A 19,616-nucleotide genomic window follows, 5' to 3' on the forward strand; every position below is an offset into this window, starting at 1 on the left:
AATCAAGTAAGTTATTTAATTTATTTTCAGTGTTGTTTTTATTTATTTAAATCAGATTTTAATTTTGTTTTTGTAACAAAATAAAATCTGTTTTTATTTATTTATTTTTATTTCGAGTTTGATTTTTGTAATCAAACAAATTCTCTTCTTTTCTTTATTTCTTTAAATTCTATTTGTTGTTGTGTACACAATAGAATTAAATCTTTTAAATACAGTGAAGATTATCCTACAAAGAGAACCTAGAATGAAGAGAGAGAGAGAGAGAGAGCTTGAATTTATTCATACATATGCATGCTTGCTCCTCCGAATGAGCGGGGAAAAAAAAAGAAGAAGAAGAAGAAGGAAAAAGAATTCAGCTAAGCAGTAAAAGAACGAGAAGAGAGAGAGGTTAAGGAAGCTAAATTTTTCTACCATTTCATCACCCACTTCAATCCTACTATTAAGTAAGAAAACCCTCTCAACCCTCTCATTTTTTTTTAATTGTTGAAATTTTCAGATTATATTCATATGTTAAAATGACTAACTTATAGAAAGAAATTTTTATATATATGTATATAAATTTTGTGATGTGTATATCAAATATTTGAAGATATTGATAGTCTTACAGTCATGGTATTATTGTGAAAATAGGCTTGCATGTGTAGTTTATACCATTAAAGAGAGGATTTAAGATTTTATTTGGCCCTTGAATCTGCAAGAAAATTTGTACAAATTTTTAGATAATTTTATACTCAAAATTTGACGATTATTTCTTCTATAAAGTTGTTGATAACGATGTCTAGTTCATCCAGAAATTTTCTCAACAATTATTGAGAATTTTACGAATTTATACAAATTTTCAATTAAATCTAAAACTGTAAGACAGATTTTACTATATGTTTAAACATTCATTAAAAAATTTATATTAAACCAAATATGGTAATTTCTAAATACAAAATGAAATTTGAAAAGTCTAGTTTCATAATAAATTTTTATATTATGGAATTGATTTATGAATTTAAGTATGGAATTAATTTAAGAAAATGTGATAAATCTATATCATAAAATTTCTGGAAATTTTACAAAATTATTTATAACTTATATTTGAGAAACTATTTCTGAAAAATGACCCAAACATCTTTATTGAATATTCTGTACATTTTCACGAATTTTAGAATTTTATAAATAATTTATTTATGCTTTTTTTTACCTAAGGTATAACCTGAAAATTTCTGGACAGATTTAAGATCATTACTTCAATTAATTAATTGGATAATAATTAATTATTGTGTTAGTCTAATTCATTAAATATTGTAAATTAGAAATCCATGTATGGGTGTATTGTGTTTTATTTAATATTGTGCTAGTCTAATCTTGTAAATTAAAAAAATCCATGCATGTGTGTAATGATGGTTTATTTTCTTTGTATCTAAATTATTATTTCATACCATGGTTTAAATTAATTGTTTATTTAAATTTTGTACTTTGATTTATTATTTTGTGACATGTGTAATATTTTATGTTGGGAATTTTAATGAGTTGATATAACATTATTGGTGATTAAAATTTGAATTATTGTGAATTCGACAAATAAAGAAACAGGAAATTGAATCGGTGCATTAAAGTTTAAAGTGACGGGGTAAGCCCAATTTAGAGTCTTGCACAAGTGAGTTACGAACCCTAACATGGCACGGGAAGGTATTTCGGCTCTTATTGGTATAGACGGTATAAGGTTGGTGGTGCGGGTGTCACAACATGGACCGTTCCCTTGGGGCAGACCGTGATGCCACGACTCAGGTACATAACCCTAGTGCATGGGCATCATTGGTAGTTACAGCAAGTAACATATGAATATTTGACCAAAGGGGAGTCAGAATTGCCCGTGGCCATTGTTTAGCAGTTAAGTGGAAATAGTGCTCCGTGAAGAGTTACTTACACTTATCTAATAAACTAAATCTATATGAATTTAAAACAAAGGTTGGCATTTTTCTTTATGATAAAATATTGCTTCTACTTGCCATCGTTATAATTATCTATTGTTATTTCTTCAACTGATCGCATTCCTGTTATGCTTGTTAAATGTTGCTTGTTATTCTGTTAATTACACAATATTCATTAATTGTAAGTATTATTATTGGGGTGGGTATTTTGGGGTTGTAGTATCTTATTGAGCTCATCGCTCATTGGCATTCCCGTTGCCCTGGCGTTTTCTGCCAAGTACTAAAGAAATCGAAGGAAACACTGAGGTGTTTGAAGGCAACATTTAGCCCTGGTTAGCTTGAAGCGTGCCAAAGTTCCATGAACCATTTTTCTGAGTTTTCTAGTTTTTCTCTAGTTTCTTTTTTATATTTGTGTACTAAGACAAAGTTTTAAGTTTGATTGGAGTTGTAATTTAAGAACTTTTAGTTTCTGTGTTGTTAATTAATGGATGATGGTAATATTGGTGGCAACGATGGTAAATTTGGTGGCAACATTGATGAGAATTCTTACTTAAGAAAATTGATTTTAAGTTTTAAACCTTATTATGATGTCCTTAAATTTTGGGGTGTCACATCATCTTCTTCATTACTTTTCAATCCAAAAAGCTTCCCAATTTCCCACACTGCCTGGGCTTCGTTAAGAATAATATGATTCCGATTAGCAATGGCATCCAAAGAAATTGACAGCGAAATAGCTACTGCAGCTGAACGGAATGTTGCAACTTTTCCACCCTTTTTCCTTCACCCTCTTCTACTGAGCTTATTAGCTGCTACATTTCCAAGCACATGCTGTAGAAATTTCCTTTTGCTCTTCCTTTTGGATAAACCCACGAACGGTTTAGAGGTTTTATCGACTGTTTTAATCCAATGATTATCAGAGGCCCTTGGTGCTGCTGCGGGATTACCGAAGTGAGAATGAATTAAGTCTGGGACGATTGACAGAGAGGAGTTCTCAATGGGGTCTGAATGAGATGGAAGGGAATGGAGATAGGGAGAGAGATGGCTACGTAGATGAGGACTAAGGATTGGAGGTCGGGAATTAGGGATGGTTAGAGGGGGCAAGTGTTTGGGTTTGGGTGATATAATTGGTTTGAACATGGGTAAGATCCTCCTGATGGATCACTTTTGTATGAGATAGTCCAGCCCTATATGAATGGTTCATTTGGTTAAAATAATGTTGTGGATTAACAATAAATAGGGTTGATGAGTTTGAAGAGGATGGGCTTAACGAGAGCATTGGGTTGATTGGGTTGGAAACCACCTGTTTATTTTTGCAAACAGTGATTTGGCCCAACTCTTGAAATTTTGAAGTAGTAAACTTTTCAGCTTCCTTAATGGTATGGCTGCTAACGGTAAGTGTGCTCTGACATCCCTGTTCTCCATAAATGATGGTTGTCCCCCGTTGCTTAGGATTCTAGCTTGGATAATCAATTCTTTCCCCTGTGGAGATTTGGTGCCACCCTGTTCATCCTGTGTTGGGTGCACATTATCCACATCATCTGGATTAGCTCCTGCATCAGACATGTCATCGTCTTCTTTACCAGAAAATTCTCCAGCAGCTTTTGGCGTATAAATGTTCATAACTTGTTCCTCCGCAACACAGATAATATGATCACTATTCTTACAGACCAAAGTGATGGCGTGATCAATGACCTCAAACTAACTTGTTATTATCATAACTTTTCCACATTCAAAAGAAAGGTTCTTCAACATTGAATCATCAACCATGACCACTTCACCCCAAACTCTTCATAGGCTCCTGAATGTATTGAAATTACAAAGATTTAGTGGAACTCCATAGCAGTTAATCCACACTATTCTTAAGCTATGATTGGTTTGTTTCCAAAGAGACCATTCTTGTGTATCCTCAAATCTTGTTTTTACCGATTTTATTTCTCATATCTTCTTGGGATTCAAAAGTTAGGACATATGATTTTCCACCCATAGCACGCACCTGAATTTTCTTGGCATCCTCGAGAGAGAAGGAGTTCAATGTAGATTGATCTGCATTTGAAAGGCTTGCTTTCACCACCACACTTTTATAGAGCCATTCATTTCCCATTTCCTCTGCATGAACTTTGATATTACGGTCAGTTACTTGCACCCTATTGGCTTGTTCTTTTGCTTGAAAATTGCTTTTCACAATTTCTGTATAAGAGAGTTTGTTTTGATTTTGCACTTTTGGCAGATTCAATGGATTGTGATAACGTGCATCATAAATTTTGTTCAGCCTAAAAATGCTTGGGATATGTCGGTCTCTCAAACCTTGCAGGCTTGACAATAAGATGATATTCACCACACCATGTTCCTTTGAATTTTCGAGTTGCCTCCTCTGCTGAAGCTGGTCTCTCATATCGGATAAAGCCAAATCTGGAGTTGAACCACTACAAGATTCTGCACTTTTAGCGACCACTTTCTGTGATCAATATAAAAGTTGGTAGCTAAAAGTTACCTTTTGGCGACCAAATATTAATTAGTCACGAATGATCATTATTTTTGGCAACCACATATGAGTTGGTTGCAAAAGGTCATATTTTGGCGACCAAAAAATGAGTTGGTCGTAGAAAGTAGTATGGCTTTGGCGACCAACTACAAATTTAGTCGCGGAAGGTTACATTTTGGCAACCAAAAAATAAGTTGGTCGCGAAAGATGAAAAATAAGTTGGTTCTGGAATTGGCGACAAAAAGTTTGGTCGCCAAAAACTTATTTTTAGCGACAAAAAATATTTTATTCACCGTATATTGAGTTTTGGCTACTAAAACAATGTAGTTGCCAAATGGAAAATAAAAAATTATTTTTTGTCTTTTGGTCAAAAAACTTATTTTTAGTAACTAAAAATATTTTACTCGCCGTATATTGAGTTTTGGCTACTAAAACTATTAGTCGCCGAATGGAAAATAAAAAATTATTTTTTATCTTTTGGTCGCCAAAAACTTATTTTTAGCGACTAAAATATTTTAGTCGCCGTATATTGAGTTTCGGCTACTAAAACTATTTAGTCGCCGAATGGAAAATAAAAATTATTTTTTATCTTTGGCGACCAAAATTTTGGTTGCCAAAAACTTATTTTCAACGACCAAAAAAAAATTAGTCGTCGTTTATTTATTTTTTCAGACCAAAAAAAAGTTAGTTGCCAAATTAATATTTTTTTCCGACTAATATTTTAGTCACCGTTAATTAAGCTTTGGCTACAACAAAATTTTAGTCACCAATTATTAACATTTACCGACCAAAAACTACTTTTGTCGCCAAAGGTGTGAAAATTTTAGAAGGAAACCATTTAATATTGTCCCCGCCTATTCTCTGTTTAAACAAATCAGATTGTTCTCTCTCTCACACAGATTCTCCTTCACCCCTACCTCACTGCTGGTGCCTCTCTCTCTCTCTCTCCTAAACACCCACTGCACCAGTTGGGCTTATCCTCCTTCTCCTCCACTGGTGCCTCCACCGGATCCGAAAGGTCTCAAGATCTAAATCAGATTTGAATCATCGTCTTGATTCCTGATCTCTCTCAACCTTCTCTCTACCACACCCCTCAAAACAAGCCAAACCGTAACCTAACTGCTCAATCTCGACCCTCGATCGAAGTCCTCTCACCCCTTCTCGAGCCCCAAATCGCAGTGAAATCGACCAAACACGCTTGCATTGTTGGAGTTGCGCTCAATTGCTACTCCAAACAGATCTCTCAGATGCCTAGTTGGTCCAAAAAATAGCTTAGAAAACATGAACTAGCTTAGATTATCCAAAGTTGTAGGAATGGACCAAGTGCTTTGGGTGTTTTTCAAAAGTGTTTTCATTAATCTTCATCTTCTTCGTCTTCATCATCAGCTAGGGTTTCCTGGTTTTCGAGCTCTTTGAATATGTCAATGGCGTCGCAAGAGCATCTGGACAAGATACAGCTCCGCTAGAACTACCGTAACCTCTAGCACCGTATATCAAGTTTTGGCTACTAAAATCATTTAGTCGCCAAATAGAAATAAAAAAATATTTTTTTATCTTTGGCGACCAAAAGTTTGGTCGCCAAAAATTTATTTATCTTTCATTAAAATATTACCCCAACTTCTACCAAATAAAAATAATAATAATTTTTTTCATTAAAATAAAAATGAAACAAATAAATTTTCAACCTTAGCAACTAAAAAAAAAATCAAAAATCAAAAAAAAAATCATTAACTACAAAAAAATAAACAATAAATAAATAAATAAAACCACGTCATTCACACTGCTCTCCTCATCTTTTCTTCTTTTCTTTTCGTTTCCCTCTTTTTCTATCCAAATTCCTCTCCTTTTGTTTCTCACCAACTCAAATCTCCAATTCCTAATCCCTTAAACAAAAAAATCCCCAATTTCAAAAATCTCCAAAATACTGTACCATCTCTCTCTCTCTCTCTCTCTCTCTCACACACACACACACACACACACACTCACTCTCACTCTCACGTTTGCAAGCAGTAGCAGTGGCAGCAACAGCAAGGGAAGACGATGGCGAGTACCGAGCGACGACGGTGAGCAGCGAGTGACGATGGCTAGCAGTGGCAGCGGTGGTGCGACGTCTCAGATACCTTTGCCGATTTAACCCATCCCTCCGATTGAGCTATTAGGGTTTTGCCCCAAAACGAAAACCCAGCAACGCTGACTGAGGTAAACTTCTCTCTCTCTCTCTCTTTCTCTCTCTCTCTCTCTCACACACACACACACACATTTCAATCCAACATATATGTATATGCACATAAGTAATTGAGTCTTAGTTATGAACAATTGTGTTAATGCAGACCCTAGAAAGCTTGAGAAAATTTCATAGCAGTAGATGAAGATTCAAATTTTTTTTATTTTTATGTTTGTTGATTGACTATGTACTCTTTTTTTCCCCAGAATTATTATTGCTTTTGGTGATGGAGCACAGGTCATTCCAGGACCAAACAGCATCGTCCAGACACCCCATTTTGACCGGCCCTAAGACTTGGGCGCTTTCTTTTGTTTACCCGATGATGATAATTAGAATGTGTTTCTCACAGAATCCTCAGTAAGAGAGATGGAATTTGAGCTTTAATCCCAACCTTCACACATTTTTGGCCAAACTATTTTAGACCTTAAAACCCTCTTTTCAAAATATTTTTCTAAATGTTTCTATGATGTTCCAAACTACGATGTTCATTTCAAAATATTTTTCCATTTTAATTAAAATATTGCACTTTCAGTAAACCAAGTAAGGACAAAGTGGAAATAAATGGAAGAGAGGTGAACTCTTTGAGAATATTTAAAAACATCTTGTTTATATGTTTGGAGTTGAAGGAAATGGGAGGGTATGCAAGAAAATTAGTTGAGGAAAAGAATGAGCATCAAATCATTAAGAAGGAAATGAACAACCTTTAATAAATTAGGCATATCTGTTTGTACACTTGGAATTTAGATGTGAGGCTACTATCATTGGAAAGTAGACTTCTGAGGCTTCAATTTAGACCCAAGAATCACCAAAAACCAAGTCCAGATAAGTGAGATATGCCCATTTCAAGTTGGACTTGAGAGCAGATTTTGTTGAACTGGCCCGAGGGAAATGAATAGCCTTCACTAAATTAGGCATATCTCTTTGTACACTTAGAATTTAAATGTGAGGCCACCGCCATTAGAAAGTAGACTTCTGGGGCTTCAATTTAAACCCAAGAAACACCCTAACCCAAGTCCAGATAAGAGAGATATGCCTATTTGAAGTTGGGCTTGATAGCAAATTTTGTTAACTCGGCCCCAAACAGCAGTAGCCCCATTTTTCTTGGTATTGATTCGGTTGGGACACCCCATTTACCTATTTTTTGACCCATTCAAGTGAACCCACTCATCCTCCATTATCTCCACCCATCCTCCATTATCTCCACTCATCCCCCATTGTAAAAAAGAAGTTTTGTTGGCATCCATAAAGGAGTATCCCATGCAACCACCTTTGAAAATTTGTCCTCCTATCACATTCTTGTCTCCCACCTTCTTTTTGACCTTCACTCTCCCTCATTGCCTATATAGGATGATCATAGTGTAAGAGAGAGGGAGGACCACGAAATTGAAGAGAAAAGAGTGAGAAAATGGTGAAAAAAAAGAGAAAATTTGAGTTATTGAGCCAAAAATATTCCTATCTTCCATATACAGCTCATACCTTCCATAGCTACTGAAATTCCTCATTTCCATACACCAAAACTACTCCAAAAATTCCGATATAGCCAAAGATTAATTGCCTTGATCATAAGAAAGAGTGTTTAGAGATTGAAAATGAGAAAAACTAGAGAGTTAGCCACTTTCCATACCACAAACTCCATAAACTCTATAACTTTGAATTGAGGATTTGATAACACACTTCCTACACTTGAGGGTGATCAAGAGGAAGTTTGGAAATCAAGAAGTTCAATCTTTCTTTGGAAGGTGAATTTTTAGTCTTTCATTTTCTTATATTTTATATCTCATATTTATTTTCTTGCTTCTTATTTCATAGTGTTTTGGTATAATCCAAGTGGTTTGTTTATCTCATATTTATTTTCTTACTTTATATTTCATAGTGTGTTATTATAATCCTAGTGGTTTATTTAGCTCATAATTATTTATTTATTTATTTATTTTTATTCGCATGCTTTAATTTCATTTTAGTTTTGTTGTAATCTTGCATGTTCTACCTCATATTTATTTTTTTTCTTGTATTAGTCTCATATTAGTTTTGTTGTAATTTTGCATGTTCTATCTTATATATTTTTTTTTTATTGTTTTAGGTTCATGTTGTAAGTTTGCACTTTTTATTTTATTTTATATTTGTTTTCTTATTTTTTTAATCTAACCGGTAATGGTTAGTTGAGCCACCTACATATTTTTTGTTTGTTCCTTTTCTTGGTTTTGCAACAAGACAGGTTTTGCTTGGCCTATTTGGCCGGTCGGTTGGCTTCTTCCGGACAAGATGGCATAATCTCCTAATGTTGACCAATTTCCACCGACGGTTCCAAAGAACATAAAGCTTTTATTTTATTTATTTTATTTTGAGTGTTTTGCGAGGTTTTTTCTATTTTGATGTAATACTCTCCTCATCCCTCTCCAATTTGGTTTGTAATTATTCTTTAAAATGTTGTAACAATTCCCCGCCCCGCTTCTTTCTATCTCGTTCTTTTACTTGCTTTCTTTATTTGCACATAAACATCATATTTATTTTTCATCATAGTTATGCTTTGCATCCATGTTTCATGCATCCTGATTCAGCTAAGTTTGCATTTATGGATTTAATCAATTCCTATGTGATTATGTGCGCTACCTCATGTTCTTGAGATGATTCACATATCATATTTTAGAAGCCGAATCTTTAGTTGCATCTCATGAGTGAATTGCATTAGGATTTTGTATATAAGATCATGCATATTTTACTAACTTTGTTTTGTAGCTTGTTCGTGGGACGTCAAACATGTAAGTTTTTATGCTTTAGCATCCCGTTTGTGTGTGTTTTTCTTACTGTGTCTAGCATTCTACCATGAGGTTATTTTCTTATGTGATATATCTCTATGAATGCCTGTGGATGGAGGTTGTGTTATTTAATTTGGAATGATGTTGATTTTCATGTTTGTAAACTCAATTTATTTGGGTTGTACATCTTCAAAACTCTTTCAAAACTACATGAAATCAAATCGTTCCAAAGTGGATGACATAGTCTATACTTGTATGCTTCACATAATAAATTGTAGGATTTATTAAATAATCAGAACATGAACATATAAAGAAAATAAAATTCATATCATGGTTAGTGAAGGCCGATCTTTTGATCGGGTGAGCGGAGGTGCTCAATTAATGACCTTCCCCTCTCATACTTAAGGTTCCGAACCGAGACAACTTTAGTTATGACGAACAGTGGCCCTGACACGAGTTATGGGTTTCCTAATTTTCCAAAATATTAGGTGGCGATTCTGAGATCTGATGACGCAGTCCATTTTTGACAAAATTGCTATAAAATGGATTTTCAATAAAAGTTGTCAAATCTGGACTCTCATCTATGTTTCACATTGCACTAATGAGACTAGATCAAAGAGATCTCGGGAGTCTGAACTGTTTAACGCGCGGGGGTACCCCCCGGGCATGTTACAGATTCTGGCGACTCTACTGGGGATTTTATGAAACCTTGACTCGAACTCCATGATATAACTTTTATTTTCAATTATATACTTGTTGCATTGCATTCATTGGTGTACTTCAAGTCCTTGTGTTGCCCAGATACTGGTGGGAGCACAGGCATGCTTTTTGTGATAATACACCTATCTTTACGATACTTTAGAGGCCTTGTGTTGTAACCTTTTAAGATCTATCAAAAAGGTAGCTTTGCTACGTAGATCTGCTATCTAGCTTTGCTATCTAAGGTTCTCAGACTCCGAAAAGAGGCTATTTGACTCTTCTGATTTCCTGGGATCTTTATTAGTTATGACCCAAAGGACTCTTTGGTAACGTCACCTTGACTTCAACCCCTAGAGTAAAGCCAACCTTGTGTATATAATGAGCTATAGTACCTTCCAAAATTAGGACAAGATGCTCTCCCATTTCTAGGATGTATGATGCCGCTTGTTTGAATAGTGAAACCCTAGATCATTTAAAGTTAAGACAGGGTAACCCTAGCCCCCATAGGGGTGTTTGTTCTCTTTCATGCTATGTGTTATGTGCAATGTATGGGGATTCTCAGATTCAGATGAGTGGTTCGGTCATTTCAATTTGTGGGGTTGAGTTCAGTTTTTTTTTCAACATGAGTTAGCAGTAATTAGTTGAGCTGGAATGCTAATGAAATTCTGATTGGGGCTCCCATTTTGTTTCAGTAAAGTAGTTGAGCACTATAGCTTCCGAAAGATCTGATATCCCCTAAGTTCTATGGACTCCCGTTGGTAGACTTTGCAAAAGTGCAGATTTGGTTCAGAGTCAGCCAGTGTTAGTTTCATTGCCATCGGTTACACGAAGAAAAGAAAAAGCTTCATCAACTGTCCAGAATACCCCTTCTTCACCTGCTAGATCATCACCACTCAACTCACCAGAATCAGTGATGGCTCAGATTCCAGAGAATATAGCAGACATACTATTGGCCCGTCAACGGAGCATGGATACCGTTGCCACTACGGTTGCTGCCCAAGGCACTACTCTTGCCGCTCAAGGCAATACTCTTGCCGAATTGCAACGCTCATCTGGGGCATCCATTACTCAACCACCTCTGGTGACTCATCCAGTTCCACCTCCACCTCCACCAGCTGACAAGCTTCCCGAACTTAACTCACCAGAAGATTTGAGGGTTCCTGCACAAAGCTCAGGAGGATCATTTCCTCTTCCACAACCAGTGGGAGGGCTTCATCCCTCTAAAGCACCTGAGTCAGACTCAACTATGTTAAAGCTAGCCAAGTTGGAAAAACTTTTCAAAAAAGCACAATGAGTCAATTCAATCCCGGACATCGAAGACGGGTACACTGAGATAGTGTGAAGTTGCCAAAACGATTCAAAATGCCACACATTGATAGGTTTGATGGCTCTGGCGACCTAATGGTGCACATTCGCCTATTCTCTGATATCTTAAAGCCTATGGGTTTGACTCGTCCGCAAAAGCTCTATTTATTCAGACAAACTTTGTTAGGAGTGGCTGCCATCTGGTATGCCAACTTAGAGGACTTGGTAAAACAAAGTTGGGAAAAGTTGGTCGGGGCCTTTATCACCCAGTATGCTTATAACACCCAGATTGAAGTGACTACTTGGGAATTAGAGGCCACTCATCAAGAGCCCAATGAAAGTTTCGTGGCCTTTATCACCAGATGGAGGGCAAAAGCAACAATAATGACCAACAGACCACTTAAAAAAGACCAAATCTGTATGATAGTCAGAAATCTGCATGGAAAGATGTTACAAAAAGTGATAGTCCTCCCGCTCATCACTTTTAATGACTTAAATGCGATAGGGGTCCAAATAGAGGATGCTATCAAATAGGGAATCATTATGGAGGATAAGGAACCTGTTCGGAAGCCTTTTGGTCGCAGTTCCAATGCTACCACCAGTGGTGGCACAGCTGTGAAGCCCTATGAAATCAACTTGGTTGCCACTACCACTAAAATAGTTGATCCCTTTGCTCATGCTGACTCGCAAAACACAACCCGAGCCCCAAGCAGAACATTCACCACTCTCTATATGTCACTCTCTAAAGCAATGAACATCTTGACAAAAAGAGGGTATTTGAAGCCTTTGGACCCCCGACCTCTTCTCGAACCTCTCCCAGCTAAACATGACCCTACCAAACACTGTGCTTTCCACCAACAACCTGGACATGATAGAGACCGTTGCTTTCGTCTCCGTTATGAGATCCAAGATCTCATAGACAATAAAGTCATAACTCCCCTACAACCACCAAAACCCAACGTCACTACCAACCCCGTTGCCACCCCATGACAGAGTTTCACCACCTCCTCATCTTAACCTCATCCATATACTTTCATCTACCTTTAACCCCAGTAGCTATATCACACCTACCCATTTACCAAAACCCGAGGTATATATTCTTGAAGGCACTGAGTTATGCATGATGGATGCACCTCCAACCCAGCCAAAACCCAAAAACCCTATGGTGGTAACACCTATGCTTGAGGCTGGCAAACTATCAAAGAAAAAGTATGGTCCTAGTCGATATATTATTCCCAGTGGTCAACTAAAGCTTGAGACTGATCTGCTAGACTCATTTTCTATCAATGTTGTCAAAGAGGATGTACTTGAACATGGGTTGGATGATTTGGCCGACCTAGAGGAGGACTTGGCTAATCTCCATTTCTTTGAAGAATTAGATCTTGGGAATGTGCTGATGGAATGGTGGGAACCAAAGAATTACAGTCACAACTGGTCAAGTGGTGACAAAGTTTCTGATGAGAAAATTGAAAAAAAATGGGATGAACTAAGATTTGATTTCGGAAAACCTGTTGAATATGGTAAAGGAAAAAGTTCCAGAGGAAAAGAAGAAGAACCCAAAAGCCATTCAGAGCATACTGTTGGAATGATTCAAGCAGCGCTAGATAATTGTCTTTTAGTCAACGAAGGTGAATGGTGGGATGATAATGACCTACAGCTCGCCCACACTGATGATGAATGGGTAAACCATGTGCCGGATAAGACTTAGTATGCAGACGAAACTGATCATTTGACCAGGAGTGAACGCTACTTCAAGCCTCCACATCTAGACCAAGGAGAGCCCTCTGGCAAAGATAAGGAGGTAGAGAAAGAGAAATAAAAAGAAAAAAAAAGAAAGAGGTAGAAGAAGACCCGGTTCTAAAACAACTGAAAAAGATCCAAGCAAACATTTCCATTTGGGGTCTTCTCATGGCTTCCCGAGAACATCGACAGGCAATGTTAACAATGTTGAGCAAGGCTAAGCTGTCAATTGACACCACTCCCGAGCAATTAGTGTCATTAATTACCCCGAGAGAAACCATCCCAGCAATAACTTTTGCTGACAAAGAGCTGTCACAAGAAGGATCAAGACATAATAAGCCTCTATACGTATCATTGGAATGCAGAAAGAAACGGATCCCGATTGTTCTGATTGACACCGGATCAACCATCAATGTTTGTTCTACACGCACTGCTTATGCCATCGGGCTAAAGCCGGCGGATTTCACGCACACTACTCCATTGATCCGGGCCTATGATAATACTAGTCGGGAAGTGATGGGGACAATCAAAGAACAAATAACAGTGGGTCCATCTGAGCACGAAGCTGAATGTCATGTCATGGATGTTCCCGCCACATTCAACTTGCTATTGGGTAGGCCCAGGCTTCATCAGATAAAAGTTGTATCATCCACATTACATCAATTGGTAAAGTACCCATACGGCAGAGGAATTGCCACTTTCTTCAGAAATTCATCCATTCATCCTCCTCCAGAAGTCATAACACCACTGCTAGAAATACAACATGGGGGAGAGGATGTGTTCCTATCAGGTTTTACATTGGCAGAGGCCCAGCTAGTTCAAACGCTCGTGGCAGAAGATGAAGGTGTATATGTCAGTGCCCAATCAATCTATTTCATGAGTAAACTAGGTCACATTCCAGGGATGGGATTGGGACAAAGTGGCAGGAAAGGTATTACTACAGCCAGTGAAGTACCTCATAACCCACATGCATTTGGACTAGGGTATGCACCCATGGCTGATGACTGGAAAAGGAAAACTGAAGAGATCAGGGAAAGGATCAAGGCCAAGAGAATCATGCAGCAGTTTGAGTTGGTTCATAAGCCAATTCATTGGACCTTGAACGGACGCTTTGTCCACCAAGGAGAAGACTTCCCTTTCTGTGGTTTCCCTGAGCCCTGGATTGATCAAGTGGAGAAGAAGAGATATCCTGGGTTTGAGATCTTCTTCGATCATTAGCTCTTTGACAGTGATGAGGAGTGGGTAGATCCTAGTATCGATATCGGACAAGATAGAGAAGTTAGCTTAGAAAGCAGCACAGAGGAAGTTCTTGGTCTAACACTGGCTGACTTACTGACAGAATCGCATACTAGCGCTGAACCGATGAATTTAGGGGATATGACCATTGTTGTGATCGGGGAAGAGGTACCTGCTGACTATTCAAGCTTTATCATGGATGTAGTGAATGGCTCACAAATAAATTGGCATTTTGAAAAAAAAGTTACATTGAGAATTCTGAATTGGCTGTTGAGTCTGAGTTTGGTGAACCTGTGTGGTTGGAAGCAGATTTAAGTTTGTCTAAAATGTCTGAGTCTTCTTTTTCTTTCTCTTTTGAGTCTCTTGCAACTTGTGAGCCCGAGGCTTTGAATGAAGATGTGATTTCCGCTTACTTTGCTGTGCCCATAGTTCATAACATTGACCAAAATTTTCAAGATTTTGATAAAAATGAAGAGGAAGAAATTCCCCGGGCTTTGAAAAATTTAATCGACTGGGAGGAAGAAAGGCGTGCTAATCCATTAGTGGATGAAATTGTTTCTGTAAATGTGGGTACTGAAAAAGATCCTCGCTTGATCCAAATTGGTTGTACATTGTCTTCAGAGGAACATGAACAATTAGTTGCTTTATTAACGGAATTCAAAGATGTTTTTGCATGGTCCTACGAAGACATGCCAGGAATTGACCCTGAGATTGTACAGCATAGGATCCCTCTCGACCCTAAGGCCCGACTCGTCAAACAGAAGCTTCACAAAATTCGTCCAGATTGAGCCTTGAAAATTAACGAAGAGGTTACCAAGCAAATCAATGCTGGATTTTTGCTCGTATCAGAATATCCTACTTGGTTAGCCAATATTGTGCTAGTTCCAAAGAAAGATGGCAGAATTCAAGTTTGTGTTGACTTCCGAGATTTGAATAAGGCTAGTCTGAAGGATGATTTCCTATTACCACATATTGACGAATTGGTAGACTTCACTACAGGGCATGCCTTACTATCATCTATGGATGGCTTTTCAAGGTATAACCACATCCTTATGGCTTTAGAGGACAGAGAAAAGACAGCATTTACCACACCATGGGGGACGTATTGCTACAGGGTTATGCCATTTGGTTTGAAGAATGTCGGTGCCACTTATCAGAGAGCTGCTACCACTCTTTTGCATGATATGATTCACAAGGAAGTTGAGGTGTATGTAGATGACATGATTGTCAAGTCCAAAGATCGGGAAAGCCATTACACTACATTGAAGAAATTCTTTGAGAGAATTAAAGAATACAGGCTAAGGCTAAATCCACAAAAATGCACCTTTGGGGTAACTGCAGGCAAGATGTTAGGATCTCTAATCACACAGTGGGGAATCGAAGTTGATCCATCTAAAATTAAGGCCATCTTTGAAATGCCGCCACCAATGACTGAAAATGAGGTGCGGGGCTTTCTAGGAAAGGTGCAATTCATAAAGAGGTTTATTTCAAAGCTAACCTTGACTTGTGAACCCTTGTTTGGTCTCCTAAAGAAAGGCAAAAAGTTTCAATGGGATGATTGATGTCAGTTCGCCTTCGAGCAAGTTAAGCAATATTTGTAGAATCCACCTGTGTTATCACCACCTAAGTCAGGAAAACTGCTGATTTTGTATTTATCAGTGACTGAATCAACCATGGGATGCATGCTTGCACAAGAGTCAGATGAGAAAGTGGAGAAAACCATCTACTACTTATGTAAAAAGATGCTTGAATATGAGACCCGGTATACTCCTTTGGAAAAAGCTTGCTTAGCTTTGCTACGGGCCACCAAGAAGTTGAGACACTACCTGTTAGCTCACTCGGTAATTCTAGTTTCAAGATTAGACCCAATCAAATATCTTTTTGAGAAACTAGCACTTACTGGTAGGCTAGCTCGTTGGTTGCTGGTGCTTTCCGAATTTGACCTTAAGCATGTCACTCGCAAATCTGTCAAAGGAAGGACCGTAGCAGAATTTTTGACTGATCACCCAATTGAAGGAGGAGAAGATATAGAGTACTCATTTCCAGATGAAAAGGTCATGCAGATGTAAGAAGACACTTGGAAATTGTACTTTGATGGAGCGTCCAATCAATTTGGCTATGGGATAGGCGTGTTGCTCATAGTGCCAGATGATTCCCATATCCCCTTAGTTTTCAAACTCCGATTCAGGGTATCTAACAACCAAATAGAGTACAAGGCGTGCATTGTCGGTTTGGAAGTAGCCCTGGAACTAGGGGCAAAAAGGTTGGATGTGATCAGGGACTCGAACTTGGTCGTCTCTCAAGCCAATGGAGATTGGAAAGTTAAAGAGGAAAAAATGAAAGTCTACCATCGAACCTTGGACATGTTGATCCCGAGGTTCGAAAAACTAACTTTTACACACCTGGTAAGAGAGAACAACCGATTTGCTGATGCATTGGCAATCCTGGCATCAATGACAGATATACCAGTTGGGGTCAAGATGCGCCCTATCCTTATAGAACAAACGTACACCCCCACGTATGAAATGATAGCCACAACGGAAGAAATTCAAGATGAAAACCCTTGGTACTTTGATATTTGTAATTTTCTGGAAAGAGGTACATACCCACAAGGGGAAAACACCAAAGACAAAAGGGGGATACGGTGTCTGGCCACTCAGTTCGTCATTTGTGGAGATAAGTTATACAAGAGAGGGTATTTGGGAATGCACAAGCTATGTGTAGGGAAAGAAGAGGCAAAGCGTATCATGGAAGCCATCCATGGAGGAGAGTGCGGAGTCCATATGAACGGTGTAATGCTAGCTAGAAAAATCCTTAGATAAGGATACTACTGGTTAATCATGGAGAGTAATTGTATCAACTTTGTTAGGCGATGCCATAAATGTCAAATCCACGCCAATCACATAAACATCCCGCCATCAAAACTCTATAACATGACTTCGCCTTGGCCTTTCTCAGTCTGGGGCACAGATGTCATCGGGGTAGTCACACAGAAAGGTTCAAATGGGCATCAGTTCATCTTGGTTGCCATTGATTATTTTACCAAGTGGGTTAAAGCACAGTCATATTCAGTGTTAAAAGCATCACATGTGGCCAAATTTATCAGGAACAACATTATCTATAGATACGGGGTGCCAAATGAATTAATTTCAAACAATGGCTCACATTTCAAAAGAGAAGTGGCAGTTCTATTTGAGAAGTATAACGTGACTGTTCACAAGTCATCAACCTACAGGCCACAAACCAATGAAGCTGTTGAAGCTGCAAATAAGAACATCAAGAACATCCTATGTAAGACGGTAGAAATTTATAGAGATTGGCCAGATAAGTTGCCTTTTGCACTTTGGGGATATAGGACATCAATCTGAATGTCTACAGGGGCAACCCCTTACTTTTTGGTATATGGAATGGAGGTTGTTTTTCCGATTGAGTTAGAAGTGCCTTCATTGAGGATTATGGCTGAATGTCAGATAACAGAAGTTGATTGGCAACAGAACCGATTTGAGGAACTGATGCTATTTGATGAGCGAAGGTTGGAGGCGTTATACCACATTCAGGGGTATCAACGCAGGATTGCCAGACCATTCAACAAAAAGGTTAGATCCAGGAATTTAAGGGAAGGAGACTTAGTGTTGAAAGACAACCGAGCTCCTATTCACGATCCTAGGGGCAAGTTTAGACCCAATTAGACGGGTCCCTACATCATTAAATCAATTCGGTTAGGAGGAGCAGTCATTCTCATGGATTTGGATGGTTTGAAGTTCTCATAACCAATCAACATGGTCAAGTTGAAGAAGTACTGCCCTTGAGAGGCTCGCTGGGCCGAAAACCCAAAAGGGCGACCCAGGCAAAAGTTAGAGCAGAAAAAAAATATATATATATATAAATAAAATAATAATAATAATAATAAAATGACAAAAAAAATAAAAAAAATGAAAAGCTCGCAAGGTTGAAAACCCAAAAGGGCAACTTTGGCAAAAGTTAGAGCACAAAAGGAAAGTGTCAATACCCAAGTGAACCTTAACCGGAACTACGTATGGCCTGATTCCTATCTTTGGGATACGTAGACAGCTTCATCTTGAAGTTCGGCCTTAATCATTTTTTCAACTCACTCATCTCGTCCATGTTTGATTGGTGTGTCTTTATTCGATTCGGCTATCCATATTTGATTGGCTCATCCCCATTTGATTTAGTTGTCCTATTTCTCCTTTATGACGGGTTCAGTCCCAAGACAAATTTAGTTGTACATCTCAAAGGTTGATTTCATATTGATCGAGTAGTGGTCATTTGCGAAAATAGATTTTCAGGACTTTTAATGAAGTTGATTGATTTTCTCAAAAATTATTCCATTTTTCCAAAACCCAGACCATTCTTTGGACCAAAAAGAGAAAAATTTCAGTGCTCATAATTTGGCTCATATGTTTTCAAGATAGAAAATGGAACAAGTGTGCTAATTTACCTCTCATATTGATCAAAATCGCTTTAATAGAAAGGAAAAATAAAAAAGGGCAAAATGATGAACTAGGGACACAGTTGAGTCAGGTTTTCTGTCTTTTACTCATATTATCGAGTTCTCGTCACTTTAATCAAGCAATCGTCGAAAAATGCATAGTAGTTTTCGCCGGCGATGCTTTTCTGTTGGGCGATCAACCGATGTTGCTCTGTTTTGTGTTCATTTTGCTCCAACAAGCTCAAAGGGATGTGTTTTGGGGTGGTTTTTGCTTCATTTTCATTTCATTAAGTTGTGTTTTGGTCAGTGATAGGCTCAATATTTAGTTCAGAATTCACTAAAACACAGCCAGTTTCAAGTTTAAAATTCAAAACAAAATGATTTTTATGTTCAGTGTAGTGCCATTCATGCTATCCAGATTTGCAGAACAAACTCGTTTTATTAAATGCCAGGGATCAACTCCGATCAAAATTGTACAAAAAGGAATTGAAGCTATAAGTGCCCACTCCAAACCCAAGAAAAAAAAACATAAACAAAAACAAAAAAAATAAAAGAGAGTAGCATTTTCTCAATTTTTCGGCAGCAGCTTGGCGGCGAAGATTACAACCGGATTTATTTGCGCACAGCTTCGTTGTCTGACTTTACCATCGACCGCCTCGCTTCATCTTTACTCCTTCGAAGCTCTTGAAGACTCTGCATCGGCCTTGGCAAAGCTTCCGAAGGAGATTATTCCTCGCCGGCCATCAAATTGGTTGTGCGAAGAAACTCCGAATCGAGCCACGGAGGTGGCCTGTCGTTTCAGCTC

The 19,616-nt window shown here is 38.0% G+C and overlaps 1 long non-coding RNA gene across 1 annotated transcript; it reads left to right on the forward strand.

Moving 5' to 3' along the window:
• Window positions 1-7,995: 7,995 nt before the first annotated feature.
• LOC145796715 (uncharacterized) lies at window positions 7,996-9,081 on the forward strand. Its single transcript, XR_014337202.1, has 2 exons — window positions 7,996-8,364; window positions 8,841-9,081. It is a non-coding gene; the product is annotated as an uncharacterized LOC145796715 (long non-coding RNA).
• The last annotated feature ends 10,535 nt before the right edge of the window (window positions 9,082-19,616 follow it).

Source organism: Camellia sinensis, chromosome 8, assembly GCF_055761805.1.
Source record: "Camellia sinensis isolate YWXY chromosome 8, ASM5576180v1, whole genome shotgun sequence".
Lineage (NCBI taxonomy): Eukaryota > Viridiplantae > Streptophyta > Magnoliopsida > Ericales > Theaceae > Camellia > Camellia sinensis.